Below are 12,994 nucleotides of genomic sequence, written 5' to 3'. Positions count from 1 at the left end.
CAGTATTAAATTGTTGTACAGCAGGAATACTGAAAGGGTACCTGTCCACATCAAAATATGCCTTGTATTACTTGAGAACTGCTGCATGATCCTCACCGAATGTTTAAGATTGCTTAAGATATAGTTCCCCCTTCAAGGATCGCTGCCTTGCTGTGGCAAGGGGGCTTGCGTAGCTCAGTGAAGCTATGAACTATGCCGTGCAGGGCCACCCAAGACGGACAGGTCATAGCTGAGAGCTCTGACAAAAGGTGATCCACTGGAGAAGGCAATGGCAAACCACTCCAGTATCTTTGCCATGAAAACTCTATGGACAGTTCCAAAAGGCAAAACGATATGACGCCGGAAGATGAGCCCCTCAGGTCGGAAGGTATCCAATATGCTACTGGGGATGAGCAGACGGCTAGTACAAGTAGTGCCAGAATGAATGAAGCGGCTGGACCAAAGCCGAAAGCACGCTCAGTTGTGGAAGTAACTGGTGGCGAATGCAGTACGATGCTGTAAAGATTTTTATTCCATAGGAACCTGGAACATCAGATCCATGAATCAAGGCAAGCTGGACGTGGTTAAACAAGAAATGACAAGACTGAACATCAGCATTTTAGGAATCAGTGGACTAAAATGGACAGGAATGGGTGAATTTAATTCAGATGACCATCAGGTATACTACTGTGGACAAGAATCTCACAGAAGAAATGGAGTAGCCTTCATAATCAATAATAGAATAGGAAAAGCAGTCTTGGGATACAATCCCCAAAATGACAGATTGATCTCAGTTCGAATCCAAGGCAAACCATTCAACATCACAGTAATCCAGGTCTATGCCCCAACCACTGCTGCTGAAGAGGATGAAGTTGATCAGTTCTATGAAGCCCTACAACATCTTCTAGAAGCAACGCCAAAAAATGATGTGCTTATCATCATGGGGGATTGGAATGCTAAAGTAGGAAACCAAAAGATAACCGGGATAACAGCCAAGTTTGGCCTTGGAGTACAAAATGAAGCAGGCCACAGGCTGGTAGAAATTTGTCAAGAGAATACAATGGTTATACTCTTTTCCAACAACCCAAGAGACGTGGGGGAGCGCAGAATCGAACCTGGCGTGCAAGATTAGAAGTCTTGCCAGCACACCAAACTGGCTCTCAAACTGAGGGTATGGGAATCGAGGAAAATCATACTTGGCTGCTCTTTTGCTGACAGGTTCCACTGGCAAACAGATCTATTGACAGAAGAGGGATGGGGGATGGGGAGAGATTTGGTTCAATTCTCTATCCTTACTGAAACCCTTTTGACAAGATTCACAAGATCCCACAAACCCCAGTATGAGTTCTGTGTTGCTCAGGAAGGGGTAGGAAGGAACGATTTAGTTTGTGAGTGCTTTCTGCTCAAAGTTATTGTACTATCCAACACATTAATGTTTGCTGACTCACAGGCATATTTGACTCAAGTTGGTTCTAAAAGGTTAATCTCTGGTTCTCTCACAGCTCAACTGATAAAGTTCTCCATTTTTAATCGCTGCCTTTAATATCTATATAAGAGAAAACACCATGGCTGGCAAATGTGGCCATACAACAACCAAAAAGTTCAAAGGTTCACGTAAAAGATGTCTTCTTTATTCACCTGAAGGAATTTAATACCATAACCTTGTTACATGTTAATGTAGGAAAATACATGCAACTTAAATAAAAAAGACAACTTTTATATTAACCTTTGAACTTTTTGGTTGTTATATGGTTGTTTTTGCTAGCTAAGTCATGATGTTTTCTCTTAGATGTATGTTGTGACCAATTCCTGTGACTGGCTATATTTATTAGCCTTTAATATGCACCTTGGTTAATAGTTGACAGCAATTTGGTCAGTCTAACTTATTCCCTTTTACTCTAGCTATAGGATTTCCTATTGAGGCTTTTTTGATTGAGAACTACATAAAATGAACATCTTCAATGGCCATCATAAACTGTGCAATTAGTGTAACAAATGAGTACGGCACAGTTAATATGTACCAATAGGATCTTTGTGCTGTTTACAATGTAATAAAATAGCAGGCTCAGTAATTGAATACCAATAACGTACTTTGACCAGTTTGAGTTATTGTCATTTCTAGGAGTCCCACAAAGCATTAGTGTGATACATTTCCAAAGCCTGGGTTTAGATGCATACATGGTGCTTTTGAAAATACTTCTGCCATATATTTTTAAAATTTAACTTGCAAGTTATTGTGAGAATTGTTGTCAATGTAAGGTTATTCTTGCCTTACATAGTAATTCTGCAGATCAGACATCTGACACCAGTGTGAGAGTAGGTAGGACATAGTTTGCCTATCATTATTCTGGCAACTGAGCAAGCCAAATCACCCTGGAGATATAATTTGATTTTTCCTGTGGAGGACCATAGAACTGGTTACATAGTACTATTTATCTCCATTTTGGGTCTGAATACAGACAAAGATATATTCATCCATTCATGAAACTTTTAGGACCAAGATAAGATATAGAAGGATTTGGAAGTCATTGCCTCCTGAAATCTTACAAATGGCCTCCTCCAAAGAACTGTTTAGATAACCCACCTTTCCACAGATGCAAGTGAAACAGAAAGAATCATTCCTATAGTCTCAAGTCAAATGCTGATCCAAAAATAAATGTTAAGAAAAGTTAATATTTTCTACAACTGAAAGAAAATTCACTCATTTCAATTCTGGGACTAATCTGCTTTGATTCCCCATCCCTCACTGCCACATGCAAGTTATAAAGCTGAAAAGGCCAACCAAGTAATCTTGTAAAACCCTTTGTGAATTCAAGGCTGTTCTGACAGAAAACTCTCCAGTGTTTTGTCCAGTCTACTTGTAAATTATTCAGACAATGAGTAATAAACGCAAGTCCAGATTTTATATTCCCTATGTCCCTGGAATGAGGAGTTTTAGCCCCATACAATGATAGTGAGTCATTTTGCTATCCTCTAAATCAGCTTTTATTTGGCAACAGTTGTTGTCAGTGACCCACAGCTGCAGTTACTAGCACAGCAAAGGAAGGCAAGCAATGTATTGTTGTCTGCCGTATAGGATGGTTGCTTTGAAATATTGTCTAACAGGCTGCAAGCTTTTAGGGAGTAAAGAAGCATCTGTTTTTCAGGAAAGGAACCCGCTGAAGGACTGGGCAAGGTACACCTCTTAGCTGACCCCTTGCTGTGGTATGAAGCATGCCTTTAGCCTGCGGATTATTACACAAGAATCTTCAGACTCGAGAGTTTTCTTTTGCTGTGCTCCAGTCTGGCACTAAACGAATATTTAAAACAATGGGCTGGGTTTTGAAATAGAATTTTTGTTGTAAGCCACCACTTCTTAGAGGGAGCCTAGAAATTTAAGATATAATTTTCTTATTTGGAGCCTAGAATTTCTTACGTGAAGACTGGACATTCAAGAAATAATGAATGAATGAACGAACGAACGAACGAACGAACGAACGAACGAACGAACGAACGAACGAACGAAAATTTTTTTCATCTCGGCTTTAGTTACATTCATTTAGAACTTTTTCAGCTCTTAGCTGCGTTAAGAACTTTCCCATTTAGAACTTTCCCAGCCTTTGGAAATGTCTTCTGACTTTTATGGGAGGCATGGAGTAATTAAGTTCCACTTAGTTATATTTTAGATTGAAAAGGTATAGACTTTTAACTTCTGTCCATGCATAGACTCCACACAGTGGGAGTCAAGATATGTGGTGTGTATCACAGTATGACGGTTTGGCTGGGTTTGAGGCTTGGACAGAGAATTTAATGCAAAAATACATCCAAGCAAACTGCCTGCCAACCACCAAACCGATGAGGTATAAACGCATTCCATAGAAATTATTTGAGCATATAGATGTAAGTGAGATGGGAATTTTGGCTTTTCCACGTTTCCTGGGACCTGGACGATGGGGGTTTGAGTTACAGCCTCCAAAATTTCAGAGTTGCTCTGGGTGGTTCTTCCCTGATTCCCCTCCAGATCCCATAATTATTGGTCCAAGGAGTCCACCTCTGGGTGCTCCCAAAGAGGGTGCCCCATCCCTCCATTATATCCAATGGAGAGTCTGTCCCATTGGATATAATGGAGGGATGGGGTCACACTCTTCTGGAGACCCTAGATGTGGATCCCTTGGACCAATTTGGAGGGGAGTCAGGGAAGAGCCTCCCAGAGGTACCCTGAAAGTTTGGAGGCTGTACCTCAAACCCCCACCCCTCAGACCCTGGGAAAGTTGGAAAAGCCAAAGTACCCATTGTAGTTAATGGAGTAAGGTGATTGGTTGCCTGAATTGATTGACAGGTGGAAGCACAACACCTATAAAGCACGTTGCTCTCTTCCACCATTTCTAGCAGCAGATGTAGAGGGTGAGACATGTGAAAAGGCAGCAGATAAAGGCAAGACAGCAAAAAGATGAGGAGGGACTGGGAAGCACGATAAAATGTAGTGCTTTGCCATTCACCTGGTGTAACGCTATTTTTATGAATGTGCAGAAATGCCACCAGACAACTATACCATACTGTCACATTCTCACAAACTGTAGCTCCTCCAATGAAAAGTTGTTGTGCTGGGTTTGCAAATGAAAGAATTTTTATTCTTGTGGGAGATAAAAGTAATAAAATTATTAGGAAAAAGGGAAGATCATTAGGTATCTGGCCAAAACTCAAGCCCACCCCTGGACAGCCTTGGGATCAGGTGATGTCATGTGAAAGCAGCACTGAAACCTGCCAGCAACCAGAAGCTGTCCAGGGGCAGATTCCTCATGCAGAGTTGGTCCCACAATTGGATATATGCATCTGTGCTCTTCACTCTAAAGATTGGATTGCTTGGCCAGTCATAGAGACAGGACATTTTTTTGCTTCATGCATAAGGAAGGTGAGAAAGTTGAGTGCTAATTTGGCTGCCATTCAGAAGCTCAACTACTACAAGAATTTAGGGAAAGAGTGGGGGTATGTGTATCCTTTCCCCCAGCCTCTTGACTGTAAATTCTTTCTCCTTTCTATATACATTTGATGTTATAGGTGACCATTGCCAACCTGGATTAAATGAGACCAAGTATATCCTTAGACTCATTATGTGAATATATAATCATAAGTTTTATGATGAATTTATGACTGATATCATTTTCATTTTAGCCATGGCTCACTAGACATCTGAACCAGTTCAAAAGAGAAGTTGACTTCATGAGTGGAGTCCAGGAAATGAAGGGTCAAACTCTTTGTGAGTGAGAACTGTTCCCTGTATGGGAGAGTGTCCCACATAACACTTATTTTTCAGTGTTATCTCTAAGATCAGTGGAACTTTTACTGCACTTGTGGCACTGTGAAAGAAACACACACTGGCTTTTGGCAATTTCCTGGCAGATACTACTTTGCTGTGGCAATACATGGAAATCATACTGTGAAAAACATCCATGATTGCTTTTCCCTTTGATTTGTCTTTCTTTTCTCCCTCCTCATAATATCTGCTGGAAAACCTTTACAAAATAATAAGGCAAAATCATTGTGAATAGCAAAAATGTTCTCTCCCTTTGAATGTGCTTGATAATATGTAGTGTGTTTTGTAATATTTACAGAGGAAAGGGAATATCGTACATAGAAACAATGAAACTGTTATCTCCTTTGCTCCAAGGTAGGGAGGGGGGCGTTCAGGGAACAACTCCAGTCCTTGGCTATTAGCCAAGTAAACGTCCAAGTCCCAATCACAGTAAAAGTGCTCAGAAATGCCTGATCACAGCAGAGAGGCTATTACTTCAAAGCATGTTCCCTGTAATATTTTCTGTAGCCAAGGATGAGAACTGTATTTCCTTGTATTTTCTGTAGCCAAGGATGCTTATTTGGGTTGGCATTCCCTGTATGCAGGCCCAGCCCAAGAGCTTTCCATATCCTAGGAAGGCCAGCCCAAGGCCCTGCACTGGTGCTGACCATCAGTTATCACCCAAAAGACAACCACTGAAGGGCCAGGCAACTCAGGAGTCACTTGCTTGCTGGTGGCAGCAGGAGAAATTTTAGCATAAAACTACTGAGATCAGGGAAGTTTTTTACACTTTGCCTATCACATCCAGGTTCTGAAATAATTTCTCACTGCACTTTCTCCTGTTGTACTTGTGAGCTCTGAGCTGGCCACCTACCAGCTAGAGCAGTGGATGGACCTAGAGGTGGGCAGCCCAATCTGGGTACACCTAATGGGAGTCTTATCCCAAGATCACTGTGGCAAGAAAGCCAGATCAAAATATTCTTTCTTGTTAAGTTAATATAAAATATTTGTAGGTATCTAAAAATAAAGGACTAAACAGCTGATAAGGCCTCCCCAAGGTTTTGCAGGTGCTGCTTGCAAAGACTTGGGGAGGCATATAAAGGGCACAGCACACCTGACTTTATCAGCTGTTTGGCACATCAAGCCCTTTACATACCTTCCTGAGCCTTGGCAGGCAGTGAGAGGTTCTCTACTACCAGAAAGAGTGTGGGAAGATGCATTTTAAAGGCTCATTCTTGGCCCAAGCTCTTTTTCCCCTGCCGGCTCGGATGCTACCTGAACAAGCAGGGGAGAGACATTTAAAGGGTGCACCAAGCAGCTGATGTGTCAGCATCAGTTGCTTGGTGGGCCTTTTAAATGCCTCCCCCCCACACTTTCTTTGGCAGCCAAGAATGCTCTTGTTGGCCTTCTCTGGCAGCAGATAATGTTTTTGCTGCCTGAGAAAGGGGGGGATAGACATTTGAACTGGCCAAATTATGGCTGAATTGCCAAATTGTGATTCAGCCACCGCTGATTTGGCCCATTTAAGTTTCAGAAATGGGTAGTTCAGCTTGGATAAGTCTGAAAAGTACTGGAATCAGCATTGGTTTGGTTCCTTTTTTATCCAAACTGAATCACCCATCTCTAGTTGCATCCTCTTTCAAGAAATCCAAGGCTAAATTGATCAGTCATGCAGTGATGCATCATCTAATATATTCAGAAAGATGACAATCAAATAGATCTTTATCATTCTGAAATCTGAGTTGGTTGTGGGATGTAAACTGCCCTGATTGCTTTTTTGTTTTGAGACTCATAGCAGAGCAGTCACTCTATTAAAAAAAGTTTTAAAACTTTTTTAAAGCCCTGAAAACTTTAATAGATCAACTTCGACATTAACAAGCAGGTCATACACAGCCCCCCCAAAGGTTATGTGTAGAATGGAAGTTAAAACCTTCATGCTTGTCAAAGTATTGCCATACTTTCTTTATGATGCTTTTATTGATTAATCGCAGCTCCTCCTGGTCCATGGACATGGTTTGCTGTGTTTCAATTGAAATGAGGTATCTATGTCTGTTTTGCAGGGATTGTTTCAAGCAGGTGGAATGCAGTGCCATGAGAAAGTCTGTCATCCATGACAAGGTGGGATTATCATGATCGAACACTCCATTTTGATTTTAACCAGGGGCCAAGAGCATTGCATGGTCAACAGCACAGACTGGACTTTTAAAGACAGTATAACAGGTAGGACTCTTGGTATCTTTGGTCTTCCTGGTTCTTTTATAAGAACTCCTGCTATTGATCCCGTTACATATTGGCTTTCCAGCTTCTTCTCCTCATTGGATGCAGCAGATGGCTCGATAGAAAGTCTGGGTTTTACTGTGAAATCTCAGCCAAGCACCTGTAGTTTAATGGCTCCTTCTATTCTTGAGATGCACAACGTGTTAAAAGAAAACACACATCTAAGGGGTATAATAAAATTAATCACATAACTCTGAATGACAAAATGAGACACAGACTGTTCAACCATTATATTTACTGTCTCACTCAGACAGACAACAAGGTAAATACTCATTTAGCCATAAAAAGAACTATATTCGATTTACCAGTATAGAATAGTTGCAAAAGCAATCATATCTCTGTTCTTTTTATATTCCCCTCAACATCATTTGTACAAACAAAATTGTGATGAGTGGATTTTAATTTCAGAGCCACAGTGACCTGATCACATTTTTTTCTCCTTCTATAACAAGGGAGCACATCAATTTAACATGTCTTCTTCCTGTCCTTTGGTTGAGATTCTCATTCTATTCTTCCTTAGTTCTCTTTCTTTAAATAGTAAAATATTTTCTAGGAAAAAAATCATTCAGCAACTTCCAGATCTTTTTTTAGTGACATGTGGTGATCTAAACTCCAAGAACTAAATTCAGGGTTATAACACTATCTGGACACTTGGGCTATATAGTCCTATATATGAAAAAGAACGCTCTTCATCTGTTGTGTGCCTTGTATTAGGAAGGAAAACAAGTCGAGATCTTACGGACTTTAAGGTAAGGTTTCTTCAAACATATTGGGTGGGTACAATGAATAGGTCTTGGCTGGCAAAAAAGGAAACTGGCTTAACTACAGCAGGGGTAGCCTACACAGCAGGGGTAGTCAACCTGTGGTCCTCCAGATGTCCATGGACTACAATTCCCATGAGCCCCTGCCAGCAAATGCGGGCAGGGGCTCATGGGAATTGTAGTCCATGGACATCTGGAGGACCACAGGTTGACTACCCCTGGACTACAGCCTCTTACTTTCATCATTAGTGTTGGGCAAATAAGCAGATCTCTTATGCAAGGCTCACTTATCCAAAGAGACAAGAGAAACAACCAGCTGAGGCTCAAAATTATGGGGCTATGTACTGATCATGGCATTACACATTACACATTGCACAAAAGTCTCGGAAAGGAAGATTCATTGCCTTCTTTATTGATGGAGAAATATAGAGACATCTTGGCAACTTGGGGAATGAGTAATATTCCCTGGATTCCATGGAGGTGCTACAAACACTTTTGATCTACGTCAACCAGTTGAATAGAAACAGCTGTACAGGAGACGAAGCAAGCAACAGATACTAAAAGCAAAAAAAATAAACTCAGCCTTGATCATGTTAAGCATTATTATGATGTTGCTAAGTATGTACTAGGATAACCTTGCTGCCAGTGACAGCATAACATGTGGCTAGCCATATTTCTTGGCTCCTGTTTGATTGCCACTGTTATTTAGGTAAGAAGTTTTACACAGGATGGTAAAGTACTGTATAAAGGCCACTGGGAACATAATCTATGGTCATCAAATGTATGTTACATACAATCTGAGCATAGTGAATAGGCAAAGTCATGCTGCAGAATAGAGGAAAGGCGTTTTTTATGCTAAGATTTTTCAGTGCTCCTACTGTCTGTTTTATACGGCATGATCTGAATAAATGTTTTTGTAGCGGTGTGAAGGAAAATATGATGCACTAGCTGCACATCATTGTTTTGAGGAACAGCAAACAATAACTACACCAAGAGTTAGCTTTGTAAACCATTCATGCCTGTCCTCTGAATTCAAAACACAATCATTTAATTGAGTGTGTTTGTCCAAGATATTTTCACCAAGGCAATGCTGTATTTAATATATTTTGTTATCTTTGGAAACATATGAAGGCGAGAGAGAAAAAGTGAAGCTGAAATAAGACTCTAGTTTGGAGGAAAAACACCATGCTTCTGTAGAAACTACTGGGATTAAAAAATACTGCCATGAATCCAACTGCCATGCAATTCCATCAGTGGGATTTCTGCCAATTCCCCGTTCCCATTGCCAACACCCACTTTCCCTTCTATACTGTTTCCGAATCCACTGTCCTTCCCCTCCCATGGACTACAGCAGGAGAGAGAAGCAGGAAAATCTTGATGGGGAAAATCTGATTAGTTAGATACATATTATTTACCATTAATAGCACTGCATATTTTCCAAAATTAGAGGGTGTTGAGTGTAATTTTATGTTTTATATTTATATCCTGCTCTTCCTTCAGGGAGTTCTGATCTAATTCAGATGCTTCCCTGAGCTTAAAACTTGTTCCCATGATGGATGAATTGAATAGGATGTTGTCTCCTCATTTTCAATAACATCTTATTCGTATTTATTTCATTTTATGGTCATAGACCAGAGTACAGAAACATAAGAGATAACATTTTCATAATACAGTGTACCATATGGGCTGTCACAAGTATGGAGAATCAAATTATACAAAGATTATAGGATTCATGACTCTGCACATATGTTATGTAATGTTTAGAAATTGCTATACCTGTTCACTCTTAGAGGACACATGATCTCTGGCATGGATAAAAATTCAACAGTGCAGTCCTATGGTGAGTTACAGTAGAGTAACTCTCCATAGGACTGAAGGGACTCAAAATGCCAGCAGGACCCATGGAAGCCATTCTGCTTAACTATAGCTGATTTATGTGCCCTCTGAGATAGAGCTCTAAGAAAGAGGACAAGCAGATACACCAGCAGATACATGGTATGCTGGTGTTACTGTTTCTGTTATAATAATCTGTGAAGGCATAATGTAATGAAAGCAGGACATGCATGAAAGGAAACCTTTGATAAATCAGCATTTAAATTGCATGCTATTTTTGTTTTCCCAGTTCACTACTTGTACCTTCTGCTTTCTGCTTGTTAACAAATGTCTTGTTCAGCTTCCAAATTCCTTTGTAGCTGTTTTGAGAACTATATGGTGCATTTTATGTTAAAATTCTGTTTATAAATACTAACTCCTTTTTCACAAATGTCATGTGCTATGCTGACAAATTCCATTCCTTCATTCTATAATATACTGTAGATTATTAAAAGAAACATATTGACTAAGTAAACATGTTCACTAAGTAAATGATCAGTTTTCTGTCAGGCCATTTATTAATTCTTCAGTGATAACTGAGAAAGCAAATAGAAATGAAACGTGACCCATGATTCCAAACAAACTGTTTGAAGGACTCTGAAAACACTATGGTCAAATTAAGCACATTAATTTAGTTGGAAATGCTGTTATGTTCCATGCAATCAGTAGCATTTAATGTACTGAACTTTGAGTAGTTTGTGCCCTGTGGGTCTTATATTAAGGGAAAGGTACATTATGATGGACTTTTAATGTTAGAAGATAACTTGATTTTTTGTTGTTGGTGATGTACTGACCATGTAATACAAAATGGTGTGGTGTTGAGAACCTCACAGGCATAATATGTGCTGAACCCAAGGTCTATGGTCACTGATAACTCCGGGCTGGGATTAAGCAGACTGATTCACCTTGTGAAAATCCTAGATACTTTGGTTCTGGACCCCCAAATTCTTTGAACAGTTTCCCCTTCTAGCTTGCTCATAATGCTGATTATGTTCATTGATTTGATTGATTCCAGGCGCCTTCTCTTGCGGCTTTGTTAATGCAGCTTTCCCTGTGGTTGGTGAGATAAGGGGAGAAAGTGTTACTTGCAATTGAACACTGTGGTTCTACTGCATATAGAACCTGTGTTCTAGTAATAGTAACAAAGAAATTGTTCATGTTGACTGTCATTGAACCTGCCAAGCACCACCACCCAACTAAACTGTTCTTCTGGGTGGAACAGGAATTGTGTCCAAACTGTGTTTTGTCTCTGTGCTGATACATCTTTACTCTGCTTTTTGACTATAATTAGTCATATTTTGTTTACTCCTGGGGACTATATGAATTCAGAGTTACTAATGATTCTGAGTTTGTGGTACTTGGGAATCAGGGTTGTCCCGTTAATTTAGACCAGTTTCAATCAGTATTACCCAGAGGATATGTTTGCATACCTGAAGCAACCATTTGTGAGTTGAACTTGTTTCCATTTGAGTCGAAGATCAGTCCCAACAAGAAATCAAGATACAATCTCAGAATCATAAAATCATAGAGTTGGAAGGGGTCGTACAGGCCATCTAGTCCAACTCCTTGCTTAACGCAAGATCAGCCTAAAGCATCCAGGCTAATTATGGGGATCTTATTGTGCTACCTGTCATAAGCCAGCTTGCCTGGGACTGGTGGGCTATAAATCAAATAAGTATCTGTCCAGCTGCCACTTGACGATACCATACATTCTCAAATATGCAAGTCCTACAAACTGTGCTTTAAATGAATGAATCTTGATACTGATTCCTCAGTTTTTTTTATTTACTAGGATTGGCAATCTGCTTGGGAAATACTGGAGATTTGGGAGTAGAGCATAGGAAGAGCAGGGTTTGGGGAGGGAAGGGACCTAAGTGGGGCATAGAATCTAAAATAAGGTGACCAGATTATCCCACTTTTGGAGGGACATCTGGGGGCACCTGGCAAATTGTACTTATGTTGAAATTAAAATATATATATTACAATACTATTTTTGCGTTCTATGAAAAATTTTCTTGCTCCATATAGACCAAATTTCCCCCCGGTCAATGGTGTCCTGCTTTACCAATGTTAAAATCTGGTCACCTTAGTCTAAAATAATGCAAGAGAAAAAACCTATCCCAAGGCTACTATAGATGTAGTAAAATTATACAGAATAAATGAAATAAAAGGTTCTTCATTCGTGTTTATTCTTGTATAGGATCCTATACAAGAATGAAGAACCATTTATTTCATTTACTAGTAATCAAGCCCGCTGTAATAAAAATACAGCGGGCGCTAGGCAAGGGAGCCCCCGGCAGTCGCACGGAGTGCGGCTGGCGGGGGCTCCCTTGGCCAGAGGCCTGACGCGGCGAGAGTCTCCAGGAATTTTCAAGCCCAGAGCTGACAACCCTAAAAATTGTTTATATTTAGCCGTTTTAAAACTAGGGCACACATGACTTCTTGGGCGTACAGCCACTTAGTACATGATAGGTAAATTCTCAGATTGGCTTACAAAATCTTCCGTTGCAAAGAATATGGAGTTTGATTTGGCACAATATATCTAAGTCTCATATTTTTTAAAAAATAGATTTTTTGTTTCTTTCCCCTGCTGCTATACAGCACAGTCACAGTTCTTCCTTTGTGCTTCCTATTGCGTTCAAGGCTCTCCACATCACACAAGAAAGATGTGTGATCAACCTGGCCTCTAAAAAGCAGAGCTCATATATTTGTGCTACATCTTGCTCTTATCTCAGTGCTCAGGGATTTGCATGAAACTGTGAAATGAATCTCTGCTCTTCTGAGTTTCATTGCTTTTAAACTGATCACTGCTATGCTTTGGATAATAACTGAC

At 40.2% G+C, this 12,994-nt stretch overlaps 1 protein-coding gene across 3 annotated transcripts in view; it reads left to right on the top strand.

Moving 5' to 3' along the window:
* LINGO2 (leucine rich repeat and Ig domain containing 2) overlaps positions 1-12,994 on the top strand; it is a 666,496-nt gene that overhangs the window by 460,923 nt on the left and 192,579 nt on the right. For 2 of the 3 annotated variants that reach the window (XM_077345254.1, XM_077345253.1), the window contains exon 3: positions 7,312-7,471. The exons of the other annotated variant lie outside the window; for it this stretch is intronic. The gene's annotated coding sequence lies outside the window, so the exon portion shown is untranslated. The remainder of the gene's footprint in view (positions 1-7,311; positions 7,472-12,994) is intronic. 3 annotated transcript variants of the gene reach the window in all.

This window comes from Paroedura picta, chromosome 7, assembly GCF_049243985.1.
Source record: "Paroedura picta isolate Pp20150507F chromosome 7, Ppicta_v3.0, whole genome shotgun sequence".
NCBI classification, from domain to species: domain Eukaryota; kingdom Metazoa; phylum Chordata; class Lepidosauria; order Squamata; family Gekkonidae; genus Paroedura; species Paroedura picta.
Note: the sequence above shows the minus strand (reverse complement) of the source record. Positions and strands in the feature narration are given on the sequence as shown.